Genomic DNA, 15000 nt, shown 5'->3' on the forward strand with positions numbered 1-15000 from the left:
GTTTCACCTTTAATATCACTGTTCCACAGGCAGCGTGACGTCACAATGCTCCTTGTCTGTAGCCCGACCCAGGAGCCTTTGCAAACCTGGTATAATCTACATACTTACGGTGTGTTTAGTCTTGGACCACAAATGCAGTGAAGAATAATGGATTGCTACTCTTCATACATTTTTGACCATTGGCTCAGATTTGAATGCGTACTGGCCATCTGAGCATCTCTGCCAGGCCACCCTATGTCTAGAGACTGTAGATTTAGAGAGTTTATAAACATTGTCAGTTCATCAATAAAGTGTGCTCGCTTCGGCAGCACATATACTAAAATTGGAACGATACAGAGAAGATTAGCATGGCCCCTGCGCAAGGATGACACGCAAATTCGTGAAGCGTTCCATATTTTTAACAGCTTTCAGGAGAGAAATCTTTTTTGTTTTCAAGACTAATTGAAAAAATAAAGCAGGTCCCAGTGCTGTCCCCGTAATATGTATTTTTCAATTAGTCTCTCCTCAACATTTTTAATGTATTTGCTTTGCAGTAAAGAAGGTGCGGTCTATGTTCAGCTGCATTTAGCAAGGAAGCCTGCAGGACTTCTGGGACTTTTCTTTCTCTTTTTTAGCCTCACTGTCATTATTCTTCACCACCCCCAAATCTATACTGCTGCAGTGTTGTGTTGCTTTGTGGGAAGCAGGACAAAGAGAAGGGCAGGGCCTATGCAAATGAAGGCCTCAGGGATGTCTGGGAGTGCCTTTTTAGCAGTATTGTTAAAGTCCACCTTGCAACCGGATTGGTCGGGTAAGCTGAAAAACACCATGCCAGATTGGGCACCAGGTGTCTAGGCGCTTGGAGGACATATTGGGTCTACATCCCTCAGTTTCTGAGGTCCAAGAAATGTTCACCCTCTACCCTAATAGAGAGGTCTTGGCCGATCGTGGCTGAGAGGGGTAGAAGGTAGCAGTGCAAGATGCTTATGGTCCTTCTCTAATAATGGACCAACTTTCTCTCTCTCCTTACCTGTGGTTCTGCCTGGCTACTGGGGCTACCAGTTGTAAGCCTGCAGCCCACAGGGAGTTGGTTTGTTCCTCTCACACATGTAAATGGGTAAGCATTCAAGTGCACACACCTGCCTACGTCCACAGACCCTCGCGCACACACACTTTTGTCAACAAGCTTTTTCGCAATTAAGAGTATCAGGGACCCATGTTGAAATACAAAAGCAGCACACCACGTGACGGCCATCACATAGAGTCCAGCAGCAAATGGGAAACGTTTAACTAGCTGTGGTCCTATTACTTGCGCTCTACCGTGGAACAACTGCTGGATGAGTCCTGCTGGAGAATATTGAACCTACAACAAGTCTGAGGTAAATAAAAATTCCACAGGAATATAATCAAACAGGGACCTACAACCCTTCCAAGCCAGATAGGAGTCGAACCTACAATCTTCTGATCCGTAGTCAGACGCGTTATCCATTGCGCCACTGGCCCTATGTAGACTTACGCATCCTTTTGTCCTTAAGTGGGCTAGAAAGTGTGTGTATGTGTGTGTGAAGGCACAAGGAAACCCATCTGACCTCCTGGAAGTCTGTTCTGTGAGGTTTTCCCAAGTTTTACAAAGGACTTTAGGAGAAGGAAGCACCTAAAAGCTAGGCGAAATGGTCCTAGATCCAAGGAAATCTTTTAGATCAGGCTCAGTTTCTTAAATAGTTTGCATTAACATAATCAGTTCCAGGTCTGTGTGGGGCTGAGCTTGAGAACTCCTTAGTAAGTAGGCGTTTACAACAATAAGGGGTTTAATATTACAACACAGGTGAACATTCAGACACATTATCATAAGCTCACCTTGTCCAGGGACCCAAGCATGCTGCCTTTCCACTCTCAGAGCCCTTCACCTAACCTACTGTGCAGCTGTTTCACCTTTAATATCACTGTTCCACAGGCAGCGTGACGTCACAATGCTCCTTGTCTGTAGCCCGACCCAGGAGCCTTTGCAAACCTGGTATAATCTACATACTTACGGTGTGTTTAGTCTTGGACCACAAATGCAGTGAAGAATAATGGATTGCTACTCTTCATACATTTTTTACCATTGGCTCAGATTTGAATGCGTACTGGCCATCTGAGCATCTCTGCCAGGCCACCCTATGTCTAGAGACTGTAGATTTAGAGAGTTTATAAACATTGTCAGTTCATCAATAAAGTGTGCTCGCTTCGGCAGCACATATACTAAAATTGGAACGATACAGAGAAGATTAGCATGGCCCCTGCGCAAGGATGACACGCAAATTCGTGAAGCGTTCCATATTTTTAACAGCTTTCAGGAGAGAAATCTTTTTTGTTTTCAAGACTAATTGAAAAAATAAAGCAGGTCCCAGTGCTGTCCCCGTAATATGTATTTTTCAATTAGTCTCTCCTCAACATTTTTAATGTATTTGCTTTGCAGTAAAGAAGGTGCGGTCTATGTTCAGCTGCATTTAGCAAGGAAGCCTGCAGGACTTCTGGGACTTTTCTTTCTCTTTTTTAGCCTCACTGTCATTATTCTTCACCACCCCCAAATCTATACTGCTGCAGTGTTGTGTTGCTTTGTGGGAAGCAGGACAAAGAGAAGGGCAGGGCCTATGCAAATGAAGGCCTCAGGGATGTCTGGGAGTGCCTTTTTAGCAGTATTGTTAAAGTCCACCTTGCAACCGGATTGGTCGGGTAAGCTGAAAAACACCATGCCAGATTGGGCACCAGGTGTCTAGGCGCTTGGAGGACATATTGGGTCTACATCCCTCAGTTTCTGAGGTCCAAGAAATGTTCACCCTCTACCCTAATAGAGAGGTCTTGGCCGATCGTGGCTGAGAGGGGAAGAAGGTAGCAGTGCAAGATGCTTATGGTCCTTCTCTAATAATGGACCAACTTTCTCTCTCTCTCCTTACCTGTGGTTCTGCCTGGCTACTGGGGCTACCAGTTGTAAGCCTGCAGCCCACAGGGAGTTGGTTTGTTCCTCTCACACATGTAAATGGGTAAGCATTCAAGTGCACACACCTGCCTACGTCCACAGACCCTCGCGCACACACACTTTTGTCAACAAGCTTTTTCGCAATTAAGAGTATCAGGGACCCATGTTGAAATACAAAAGCAGCACACCACGTGACGGCCATCACATAGAGTCCAGCAGCAAATGGGAAACGTTTAACTAGCTGTGGTCCTATTACTTGCGCTCTACCGTGGAACAACTGCTGGATGAGTCCTGCTGGAGAATATTGAACCTACAACAAGTCTGAGGTAAATAAAAATTCCACAGGAATATAATCAAACAGGGACCTACAACCCTTCCAAGCCAGATAGAAGTCGAACCTACAATCTTCTGATCCGTAGTCAGACGCGTTATCCATTGCGCCACTGGCCCTATGTAGACTTACGCATCCTTTTGTCCTTAAGTGGGCTAGAAAGTGTGTGTATGTGTGTGTGAAGGCACAAGGAAACCCATCTGACCTCCTGGAAGTCTGTTCTGTGAGGTTTTCCCAAGTTTTACAAAGGACTTTAGGAGAAGGAAGCACCTAAAAGCTAGGCGAAATGGTCCTAGATCCAAGGAAATCTTTTAGATCAGGCTCAGTTTCTTAAATAGTTTGCATTAACATAATCAGTTCCAGGTCTGTGTGGGGCTGAGCTTGAGAACTCCTTAGTAAGTAGGCGTTTACAACAATAAGGGGTTTAATATTACAACACAGGTGAACATTCAGACACATTATCATAAGCTCACCTTGTCCAGGGACCCAAGCATGCTGCCTTTCCACTCTCAGAGCCCTTCACCTACCCTACTGTGCAGCTGTTTCACCTTTAATATCACTGTTCCACAGGCAGCGTGACGTCACAATGCTCCTTGTCTGTAGCCCGACCCAGGAGCCTTTGCAAACCTGGTATAATCTACATACTTACGGTGTGTTTAGTCTTGGACCACAAATGCAGTGAAGAATAATGGATTGCTACTCTTCATACATTTTTGACCATTGGCTCAGATTTGAATGCGTACTGGCCATCTGAGCATCTCTGCCAGGCCACCCTATGTCTAGAGACTGTAGATTTAGAGAGTTTATAAACATTGTCAGTTCATCAATAAAGTGTGCTCGCTTCGGCAGCACATATACTAAAATTGGAACGATACAGAGAAGATTAGCATGGCCCCTGCGCAAGGATGACACGCAAATTCGTGAAGCGTTCCATATTTTTAACAGCTTTCAGGAGAGAAATCTTTTTTGTTTTCAAGACTAATTGAAAAAATAAAGCAGGTCCCAGTGCTGTCCCCGTAATATGTATTTTTCAATTAGTCTCTCCTCAACATTTTTAATGTATTTGCTTTGCAGTAAAGAAGGTGCGCTCTATGTTCAGCTGCATTTAGCAAGGAAGCCTGCAGGACTTCTGGGACTTTTCTTTCTCTTTTTTAGCCTCACTGTCATTATTCTTCACCACCCCCAAATCTATACTGCTGCAGTGTTGTGTTGCTTTGTGGGAAGCAGGACAAAGAGAAGGGCAGGGCCTATGCAAATGAAGGCCTCAGGGATGTCTGGGAGTGCCTTTTTAGCAGTATTGTTAAAGTCCACCTTGCAACCGGATTGGTCGGGTAAGCTGAAAAACACCATGCCAGATTGGGCACCAGGTGTCTAGGCGCTTGGAGGACATATTGGGTCTACATCCCTCAGTTTCTGAGGTCCAAGAAATGTTCACCCTCTACCCTAATAGAGAGGTCTTGGCCGATCGTGGCTGAGAGGGGAAGAAGGTAGCAGTGCAAGATGCTTATGGTCCTTCTCTAATAATGGACCAACTTTCTCTCTCTCCTTACCTGTGGTTCTGCCTGGCTACTGGGGCTACCAGTTGTAAGCCTGCAGCCCACAGGGAGTTGGTTTGTTCCTCTCACACATGTAAATGGGTAAGCATTCAAGTGCACACACCTGCCTACGTCCACAGACCCTCGCGCACACACACTTTTGTCAACAAGCTTTTTCGCAATTAAGAGTATCAGGGACCCATGTTGAAATACAAAAGCAGCACACCACGTGACGGCCATCACATAGAGTCCAGCAGCAAATGGGAAACGTTTAACTAGCTGTGGTCCTATTACTTGCGCTCTACCGTGGAACAACTGCTGGATGAGTCCTGCTGGAGAATATTGAACCTACAACAAGTCTGAGGTAAATAAAAATTCCACAGGAATATAATCAAACAGGGACCTACAACCCTTCCGAGCCAGATAGGAGTCGAACCTACAATCTTCTGATCCGTAGTCAGACGCGTTATCCATTGCGCCACTGGCCCTATGTAGACTTACGCATCCTTTTGTCCTTAAGTGGGCTAGAAAGTGTGTGTATGTGTGTGTGAAGGCACAAGGAAACCCATCTGACCTCCTGGAAGTCTGTTCTGTGAGGTTTTCCCAAGTATTACAAAGGACTTTAGGAGAAGGAAGCACCTAAAAGCTAGGCGAAATGGTCCTAGATCCAAGGAAATCTTTTAGATCAGGCTCAGTTTCTTAAATAGTTTGCATTAACATAATCAGTTCCAGGTCTGTGTGGGGCTGAGCTTGAGAACTCCTTAGTAAGTAGGCGTTTACAACAATAAGGGGTTTAATATTACAACACAGGTGAACATTCAGACACATTATCATAAGCTCACCTTGTCCAGGGACCCAAGCATGCTGCCTTTCCACTCTCAGAGCCCTTCACCTAACCTACTGTGCAGCTGTTTCACCTTTAATATCACTGTTCCACAGGCAGCGTGACGTCACAATGCTCCTTGTCTGTAGCCCGACCCAGGAGCCTTTGCAAACCTGGTATAATCTACATACTTACGGTGTGTTTAGTCTTGGACCACAAATGCAGTGAAGAATAATGGATTGCTACTCTTCATACATTTTTGACCATTGGCTCAGATTTGAATGCGTACTGGCCATCTGAGCATCTCTGCCAGGCCACCCTATGTCTAGAGACTGTAGATTTAGAGAGTTTATAAACATTGTCAGTTCATCAATAAAGTGTGCTCGCTTCGGCAGCACATATACTAAAATTGGAACGATACAGAGAAGATTAGCATGGCCCCTGTGCAAGGATGACACGCAAATTCGTGAAGCGTTCCATATTTTTAACAGCTTTCAGGAGAGAAATCTTTTTTGTTTTCAAGACTAATTGAAAAAATAAAGCAGGTCCCAGTGCTGTCCCCGTAATATGTATTTTTCAATTAGTCTCTCCTCAACATTTTTAATGTATTTGCTTTGCAGTAAAGAAGGTACGGTCTATGTTCAGCTGCATTTAGCAAGGAAGCCTGCAGGACTTCTGGGACTTTTCTTTCTCTTTTTTAGCCTCACTGTCATTATTCTTCACCACCCCCAAATCTATACTGCTGCAGTGTTGTGTTGCTTTGTGGGAAGCAGGACAAAGAGAAGGGCAGGGCCTATGCAAATGAAGGCCTCAGGGATGTCTGGGAGTGCCTTTTTAGCAGTATTGTTAAAGTCCACCTTGCAACCGGATTGGTCGGGTAAGCTGAAAAACACCATGCCAGATTGGGCACCAGGTGTCTAGGCGCTTGGAGGACATATTGGGTCTACATCCCTCAGTTTCTGAGGTCCAAGAAATGTTCACCCTCTACCCTAATAGAGAGGTCTTGGCCGATCGTGGCTGAGAGGGGAAGAAGGTAGCAGTGCAAGATGCTTATGGTCCTTCTCTAATAATGGACCAACTTTCTCTCTCTCCTTACCTGTGGTTCTGCCTGGCTACTGGGGCTACCAGTTGTAAGCCTGCAGCCCACAGGGAGTTGGTTTGTTCCTCTCACACATGTAAATGGGTAAGCATTCAAGTGCACACACCTGCCTACGTCCACAGACCCTCGCGCACACACACTTTTGTCAACAAGCTTTTTCGCAATTAAGATTATCAGGGACCCATGTTGAAATACAAAAGCAGCACACCACGTGACGGCCATCACATAGAGTCCAGCAGCAAATGGGAAACGTTTAACTAGCTGTGGTCCTATTACTTGCGCTCTACCGTGGAACAACTGCTGGATGAGTCCTGCTGGAGAATATTGAACCTACAACAAGTCTGAGGTAAATAAAAATTCCACAGGAATATAATCAAACAGGGACCTACAACCCTTCCAAGCCAGATAGGAGTCGAACCTACAATCTTCTGATCCGTAGTCAGACGCGTTATCCATTGCGCCACTGGCCCTATGTAGACTTACGCATCCTTTTGTCCTTAAGTGGGCTAGAAAGTGTGTGTATGTGTGTGTGAAGGCACAAGGAAACCCATCTGACCTCCTGGAAGTCTGTTCTGTGAGGTTTTCCCAAGTTTTACAAAGGACTTTAGGAGAAGGAAGCACCTAAAAGCTAGGCGAAATGGTCCTAGATCCAAGGAAATCTTTTAGATCAGGCTCAGTTTCTTAAATAGTTTGCATTAACATAATCAGTTCCAGGTCTGTGTGGGGCTGAGCTTGAGAACTCCTTAGTAAGTAGGCGTTTACAACAATAAGGGGTTTAATATTACAACACAGGTGAACATTCAGACACATTATCATAAGCTCACCTTGTCCAGGGACCCAAGCATGCTGCCTTTCCACTCTCAGAGCCCTTCACCTACCCTACTGTGCAGCTGTTTCACCTTTAATATCACTGTTCCACAGGCAGCGTGACGTCACAATGCTCCTTGTCTGTAGCCCGACCCAGGAGCCTTTGCAAACCTGGTATAATCTACATACTTACGGTGTGTTTAGTCTTGGACCACAAATGCAGTGAAGAATAATGGATTGCTACTCTTCATACATTTTTGACCATTGGCTCAGATTTGAATGCGTACTGGCCATCTGAGCATCTCTGCCAGGCCACCCTATGTCTAGAGACTGTAGATTTAGAGAGTTTATAAACATTGTCAGTTCATCAATAAAGTGTGCTCGCTTCGGCAGCACATATACTAAAATTGGAACGATACAGAGAAGATTAGCATGGCCCCTGCGCAAGGATGACACGCAAATTCGTGAAGCGTTCCATATTTTTAACAGCTTTCAGGAGAGAAATCTTTTTTGTTTTCAAGACTAATTGAAAAAATAAAGCAGGTCCCAGTGCTGTCCCCGTAATATGTATTTTTCAATTAGTCTCTCCTCAACATTTTTAAAGTATTTGCTTTGCAGTAAAGAAGGTGCGCTCTATGTTCAGCTGCATTTAGCAAGGAAGCCTGCAGGACTTCTGGGACTTTTCTTTCTCTTTTTTAGCCTCACTGTCATTATTCTTCACCACCCCCAAATCTATACTGCTGCAGTGTTGTGTTGCTTTGTGGGAAGCAGGACAAAGAGAAGGGCAGGGCCTATGCAAATGAAGGCCTCAGGGATGTCTGGGAGTGCCTTTTTAGCAGTATTGTTAAAGTCCACCTTGCAACCGGATTGGTCGGGTAAGCTGAAAAACACCATGCCAGATTGGGCACCAGGTGTCTAGGCGCTTGGAGGACATATTGGGTCTACATCCCTCAGTTTCTGAGGTCCAAGAAATGTTCACCCTCTACCCTAATAGAGAGGTCTTGGCCGATCGTGGCTGAGAGGGGAAGAAGGTAGCAGTGCAAGATGCTTATGGTCCTTCTCTAATAATGGACCAACTTTCTCTCTCTCCTTACCTGTGGTTCTGCCTGGCTACTGGGGCTACCAGTTGTAAGCCTGCAGCCCACAGGGAGTTGGTTTGTTCCTCTCACACATGTAAATGGGTAAGCATTCAAGTGCACACACCTGCCTACGTCCACAGACCCTCGCGCACACACACTTTTGTCAACAAGCTTTTTCGCAATTAAGAGTATCAGGGACCCATGTTGAAATACAAAAGCAGCACACCACGTGACGGCCATCACATAGAGTCCAGCAGCAAATGGGAAACGTTTAACTAGCTGTGGTCCTATTACTTGCGCTCTACCGTGGAACAACTGCTGGATGAGTCCTGCTGGAGAATATTGAACCTACAACAAGTCTGAGGTAAATACAAATTCCACAGGAATATAATCAAACAGGGACCTACAACCCTTCCGAGCCAGATAGGAGTCGAACCTACAATCTTCTGATCTGTAGTCAGACGCGTTATCCATTGCGCCACTGGCCCTATGTAGACTTACGCATCCTTTTGTCCTTAAGTGGGCTAGAAAGTGTGTGTATGTGTGTGTGAAGGCACAAGGAAACCCATCTGACCTCCTGGAAGTCTGTTCTGTGAGGTTTTCCCAAGTTTTACAAAGGACTTTAGGAGAAGGAAGCACCTAAAAGCTAGGCGAAATGGTCCTAGATCCAAGGAAATCTTTTAGATCAGGCTCAGTTTCTTAAATAGTTTGCATTAACATAATCAGTTCCAGGTCTGTGTGGGGCTGAGCTTGAGAACTCCTTAGTAAGTAGGCGTTTACAACAATAAGGGGTTTAATATTACAACACAGGTGAACATTCAGACACATTATCATAAGCTCACCTTGTCCAGGGACCCAAGCATGCTGCCTTTCCACTCTCAGAGCCCTTCACCTAACCTACTGTGCAGCTGTTTCACCTTTAATATCACTGTTCCACAGGCAGCGTGACGTCACAATGCTCCTTGTCTGTAGCCCGACCCAGGAGCCTTTGCAAACCTGGTATAATCTACATACTTACGGTGTGTTTAGTCTTGGACCACAAATGCAGTGAAGAATAATGGATTGCTACTCTTCATACATTTTTGACCATTGGCTCAGATTTGAATGCGTACTGGCCATCTGAGCATCTCTGCCAGGCCACCCTATGTCTAGAGACTGTAGATTTAGAGAGTTTATAAACATTGTCAGTTCATCAATAAAGTGTGCTCGCTTCGGCAGCACATATACTAAAATTGGAACGATACAGAGAAGATTAGCATGGCCCCTGCGCAAGGATGACACGCAAATTCGTGAAGCGTTCCATATTTTTAACAGCTTTCAGGAGAGAAATCTTTTTTGTTTTCAAGACTAATTGAAAAAATAAAGCAGGTCCCAGTGCTGTCCCCGTAATATGTATTTTTCAATTAGTCTCTCCTCAACATTTTTAATGTATTTGCTTTGCAGTAAAGAAGGTGCGCTCTATGTTCAGCTGCATTTAGCAAGGAAGCCTGCAGGACTTCTGGGACTTTTCTTTCTCTTTTTTAGCCTCACTGTCATTATTCTTCACCACCCCCAAATCTATACTGCTGCAGTGTTGTGTTGCTTTGTGGGAAGCAGGACAAAGAGAAGGGCAGGGCCTATGCAAATGAAGGCCTCAGGGATGTCTGGGAGTGCCTTTTTAGCAGTATTGTTAAAGTCCACCTTGCAACCGGATTGGTCGGGTAAGCTGAAAAACACCATGCCAGATTGGGCACCAGGTGTCTAGGCGCTTGGAGGACATATTGGGTCTACATCCCTCAGTTTCTGAGGTCCAAGAAATGTTCACCCTCTACCCTAATAGAGAGGTCTTGGCCGATCGTGGCTGAGAGGGGAAGAAGGTAGCAGTGCAAGATGCTTATGGTCCTTCTCTAATAATGGACCAACTTTCTCTCTCTCCTTACCTGTGGTTCTGCCTGGCTACTGGGGCTACCAGTTGTAAGCCTGCAGCCCACAGGGAGTTGGTTTGTTCCTCTCACACATGTAAATGGGTAAGCATTCAAGTGCACACACCTGCCTACGTCCACAGACCCTCGCGCACACACACTTTTGTCAACAAGCTTTTTCGCAATTAAGAGTATCAGGGACCCATGTTGAAATACAAAAGCAGCACACCACGTGACGGCCATCACATAGAGTCCAGCAGCAAATGGGAAACGTTTAACTAGCTGTGGTCCTATTACTTGCGCTCTACCGTGGAACAACTGCTGGATGAGTCCTGCTGGAGAATATTGAACCTACAACAAGTCTGAGGTAAATAAAAATTCCACAGGAATATAATCAAACAGGGACCTACAACCCTTCCAAGCCAGATAGGAGTCGAACCTACAATCTTCTGATCCGTAGTCAGACGCGTTATCCATTGCGCCACTGGCCCTATGTAGACTTACGCATCCTTTTGTCCTTAAGTGGGCTAGAAAGTGTGTGTATGTGTGTGTGAAGGCACAAGGAAACCCATCTGACCTCCTGGAAGTCTGTTCTGTGAGGTTTTCCCAAGTTTTACAAAGGACTTTAGGAGAAGGAAGCACCTAAAAGCTAGGCGAAATGGTCCTAGATCCAAGGAAATCTTTTAGATCAGGCTCAGTTTCTTAAATAGTTTGCATTAACATAATCAGTTCCAGGTCTGTGTGGGGCTGAGCTTGAGAACTCCTTAGTAAGTAGGCGTTTACAACAATAAGGGGTTTAATATTACAACACAGGTGAACATTCAGACACATTATCATAAGCTCACCTTGTCCAGGGACCCAAGCATGCTGCCTTTCCACTCTCAGAGCCCTTCACCTACCCTACTGTGCAGCTGTTTCACCTTTAATATCACTGTTCCACAGGCAGCGTGACGTCACAATGCTCCTTGTCTGTAGCCCGACCCAGGAGCCTTTGCAAACCTGGTATAATCTACATACTTACGGTGTGTTTAGTCTTGGACCACAAATGCAGTGAAGAATAATGGATTGCTACTCTTCATACATTTTTGACCATTGGCTCAGATTTGAATGCGTACTGGCCATCTGAGCATCTCTGCCAGGCCACCCTATGTCTAGAGACTGTAGATTTAGAGAGTTTATAAACATTGTCAGTTCATCAATAAAGTGTGCTCGCTTCGGCAGCACATATACTAAAATTGGAACGATACAGAGAAGATTAGCATGGCCCCTGCGCAAGGATGACACGCAAATTCGTGAAGCGTTCCATATTTTTAACAGCTTTCAGGAGAGAAATCTTTTTTGTTTTCAAGACTAATTGAAAAAATAAAGCAGGTCCCAGTGCTGTCCCCGTAATATGTATTTTTCAATTAGTCTCTCCTCAACATTTTTAATGTATTTGCTTTGCAGTAAAGAAGGTGCGCTCTATGTTCAGCTGCATTTAGCAAGGAAGCCTGCAGGACTTCTGGGACTTTTCTTTCTCTTTTTTAGCCTCACTGTCATTATTCTTCACCACCCCCAAATCTATACTGCTGCAGTGTTGTGTTGCTTTGTGGGAAGCAGGACAAAGAGAAGGGCAGGGCCTATGCAAATGAAGGCCTCAGGGATGTCTGGGAGTGCCTTTTTAGCAGTATTGTTAAAGTCCACCTTGCAACCGGATTGGTCGGGTAAGCTGAAAAACACCATGCCAGATTGGGCACCAGGTGTCTAGGCGCTTGGAGGACATATTGGGTCTACATCCCTCAGTTTCTGAGGTCCAAGAAATGTTCACCCTCTACCCTAATAGAGAGGTCTTGGCCGATCGTGGCTGAGAGGGGAAGAAGGTAGCAGTGCAAGATGCTTATGGTCCTTCTCTAATAATGGACCAACTTTCTCTCTCTCCTTACCTGTGGTTCTGCCTGGCTACTGGGGCTACCAGTTGTAAGCCTGCAGCCCACAGGGAGTTGGTTTGTTCCTCTCACACATGTAAATGGGTAAGCATTCAAGTGCACACACCTGCCTACGTCCACAGACCCTCGCGCACACACACTTTTGTCAACAAGCTTTTTCGCAATTAAGAGTATCAGGGACCCATGTTGAAATACAAAAGCAGCACACCACGTGACGGCCATCACATAGAGTCCAGCAGCAAATGGGAAACGTTTAACTAGCTGTGGTCCTATTACTTGCGCTCTACCGTGGAACAACTGCTGGATGAGTCCTGCTGGAGAATATTGAACCTACAACAAGTCTGAGGTAAATAAAAATTCCACAGGAATATAATCAAACAGGGACCTACAACCCTTCCGAGCCAGATAGGAGTCAAACCTACAATCTTCTGATCCGTAGTCAGACGCGTTATCCATTGCGCCACTGGCCCTATGTAGACTTACGCATCCTTTTGTCCTTAAGTGGGCTAGAAAGTGTGTGTATGTGTGTGTGAAGGCACAAGGAAACCCATCTGACTCCTGGAAGTCTGTTCTGTGAGGTTTTCCCAAGTTTTACAAAGGACTTTAGGAGAAGGAAGCACCTAAAAGCTAGGCGAAATGGTCCTAGATCCAAGGAAATCTTTTAGATCAGGCTCAGTTTCTTAAATAGTTTGCATTAACATAATCAGTTCCAGGTCTGTGTGGGGCTGAGCTTGAGAACTCCTTAGTAAGTAGGCGTTTACAACAATAAGGGGTTTAATATTACAACACAGGTGAACATTCAGACACATTATCATAAGCTCACCTTGTCCAGGGACCCAAGCATGCTGCCTTTCCACTCTCAGAGCCCTTCACCTAACCTACTGTGCAGCTGTTTCACCTTTAATATCACTGTTCCACAGGCAGCGTGACGTCACAATGCTCCTTGTCTGTAGCCCGACCCAGGAGCCTTTGCAAACCTGGTATAATCTACATACTTACGGTGTGTTTAGTCTTGGACCACAAATGCAGTGAAGAATAATGGATTGCTACTCTTCATACATTTTTGACCATTGGCTCAGATTTGAATGCGTACTGGCCATCTGAGCATCTCTGCCAGGCCATCCTATGTCTAGAGACTGTAGATTTAGAGAGTTTATAAACATTGTCAGTTCATCAATAAAGTGTGCTCGCTTCGGCAGCACATATACTAAAATTGGAACGATACAGAGAAGATTAGCATGGCCCCTGCGCAAGGATGACACGCAAATTCGTGAAGCGTTCCATATTTTTAACAGCTTTCAGGAGAGAAATCTTTTTTGTTTTCAAGACTAATTGAAAAAATAAAGCAGGTCCCAGTGCTGTCCCCGTAATATGTATTTTTCAATTAGTCTCTCCTCAACATTTTTAATGTATTTGCTTTGCAGTAAAGAAGGTGCGCTCTATGTTCAGCTGCATTTAGCAAGGAAGCCTGCAGGACTTCTGGGACTTTTCTTTCTCTTTTTTAGCCTCACTGTCATTATTCTTCACCACCCCCAAATCTATACTGCTGCAGTGTTGTGTTGCTTTGTGGGAAGCAGGACAAAGAGAAGGGCAGGGCCTATGCAAATGAAGGCCTCAGGGATGTCTGGGAGTGCCTTTTTAGCAGTATTGTTAAAGTCCACCTTGCAACCGGATTGGTCGGGTAAGCTGAAAAACACCATGCCAGATTGGGCACCAGGTGTCTAGGCGCTTGGAGGACATATTGGGTCTACATCCCTCAGTTTCTGAGGTCCAAGAAATGTTCACCCTCTACCCTAATAGAGAGGTCTTGGCCGATCGTGGCTGAGAGGGGAAGAAGGTAGCAGTGCAAGATGCTTATGGTCCTTCTCTAATAATGGACCAACTTTCTCTCTCTCCTTACCTGTGGTTCTGCCTGGCTACTGGGGCTACCAGTTGTAAGCCTGCAGCCCACAGGGAGTTGGTTTGTTCCTCTCACACATGTAAATGGGTAAGCATTCAAGTGCACACACCTGCCTACGTCCACAGACCCTCGCGCACACACACTTTTGTCAACAAGCTTTTTCGCAATTAAGAGTATCAGGGACCCATGTTGAAATACAAAAGCAGCACACCACGTGACGGCCATCACATAGAGTCCAGCAGCAAATGGGAAACGTTTAACTAGCTGTGGTCCTATTACTTGCGCTCTACCGTGGAACAACTGCTGGATGAGTCCTGCTGGAGAATATTGAACCTACAACAAGTCTGAGGTAAATAAAAATTCCACAGGAATATAATCAAACAGGGACCTACAACCCTTCCGAGCCAGATAGGAGTCGAACCTACAATCTTCTGATCCGTAGTCAGACGCGTTATCCATTGCGCCACTGGCCCTATGTAGACTTACGCATCCTTTTGTCCTTAAGTGGGCTAGAAAGTGTGTGTATGTGTGTGTGAAGGCACAAGGAAACCCATCTGACCTCCTGGAAGTCTGTTCTGTGAGGTTTTCCCAAGTTTTACAAAGGACTTTAGGAGAAGGAAGCACCTAAAAGCTAGGCGAAATGGTCCTAGATCCAAGGAAAT

General features: G+C 45.2%; 9 non-coding genes across 9 annotated transcripts; 8 read left to right on the forward strand and 1 right to left on the reverse strand.

The window, feature by feature from the left end:
• Window positions 1-292: 292 nt before the first annotated feature.
• On the forward strand, window positions 293-399 carry LOC147704854 (U6 spliceosomal RNA). Its single transcript, XR_015297825.1, has one exon. It is a non-coding gene; the product is annotated as a U6 spliceosomal RNA (small nuclear RNA).
• Window positions 400-2196: 1797 nt separating this feature from the next.
• Window positions 2197-2303, forward strand: LOC147704855 (U6 spliceosomal RNA). Its single transcript, XR_015297826.1, has one exon. It is a non-coding gene; the product is annotated as a U6 spliceosomal RNA (small nuclear RNA).
• Window positions 2304-4102: 1799 nt separating this feature from the next.
• Window positions 4103-4209, forward strand: LOC147704856 (U6 spliceosomal RNA). Its single transcript, XR_015297827.1, has one exon. It is a non-coding gene; the product is annotated as a U6 spliceosomal RNA (small nuclear RNA).
• A 1797-nt stretch (window positions 4210-6006) lies between these two features.
• Window positions 6007-6113, forward strand: LOC147704857 (U6 spliceosomal RNA). Its single transcript, XR_015298332.1, has one exon. It is a non-coding gene; the product is annotated as a U6 spliceosomal RNA (small nuclear RNA).
• A 1797-nt stretch (window positions 6114-7910) lies between these two features.
• On the forward strand, window positions 7911-8017 carry LOC147704858 (U6 spliceosomal RNA). The gene has a single exon (XR_015297828.1). It is a non-coding gene; the product is annotated as a U6 spliceosomal RNA (small nuclear RNA).
• Window positions 8018-9027: 1010 nt separating this feature from the next.
• Window positions 9028-9100, reverse strand: TRNAC-ACA (transfer RNA cysteine (anticodon ACA)). Its single transcript has one exon. It is a non-coding gene; the product is annotated as a tRNA-Cys (tRNA).
• Window positions 9101-9814: 714 nt separating this feature from the next.
• LOC147704860 (U6 spliceosomal RNA) lies at window positions 9815-9921 on the forward strand. Its single transcript, XR_015297829.1, has one exon. It is a non-coding gene; the product is annotated as a U6 spliceosomal RNA (small nuclear RNA).
• A 1797-nt stretch (window positions 9922-11718) lies between these two features.
• LOC147704861 (U6 spliceosomal RNA) lies at window positions 11719-11825 on the forward strand. The gene has a single exon (XR_015297830.1). It is a non-coding gene; the product is annotated as a U6 spliceosomal RNA (small nuclear RNA).
• A 1796-nt stretch (window positions 11826-13621) lies between these two features.
• Window positions 13622-13728, forward strand: LOC147704862 (U6 spliceosomal RNA). Its single transcript, XR_015297831.1, has one exon. It is a non-coding gene; the product is annotated as a U6 spliceosomal RNA (small nuclear RNA).
• Window positions 13729-15000: the final 1272 nt, after the last annotated feature.

This window comes from Lissotriton vulgaris, chromosome 7 (assembly GCF_964263255.1).
Source record: "Lissotriton vulgaris chromosome 7, aLisVul1.2, whole genome shotgun sequence".
Taxonomy (NCBI): domain Eukaryota; kingdom Metazoa; phylum Chordata; class Amphibia; order Caudata; family Salamandridae; genus Lissotriton; species Lissotriton vulgaris.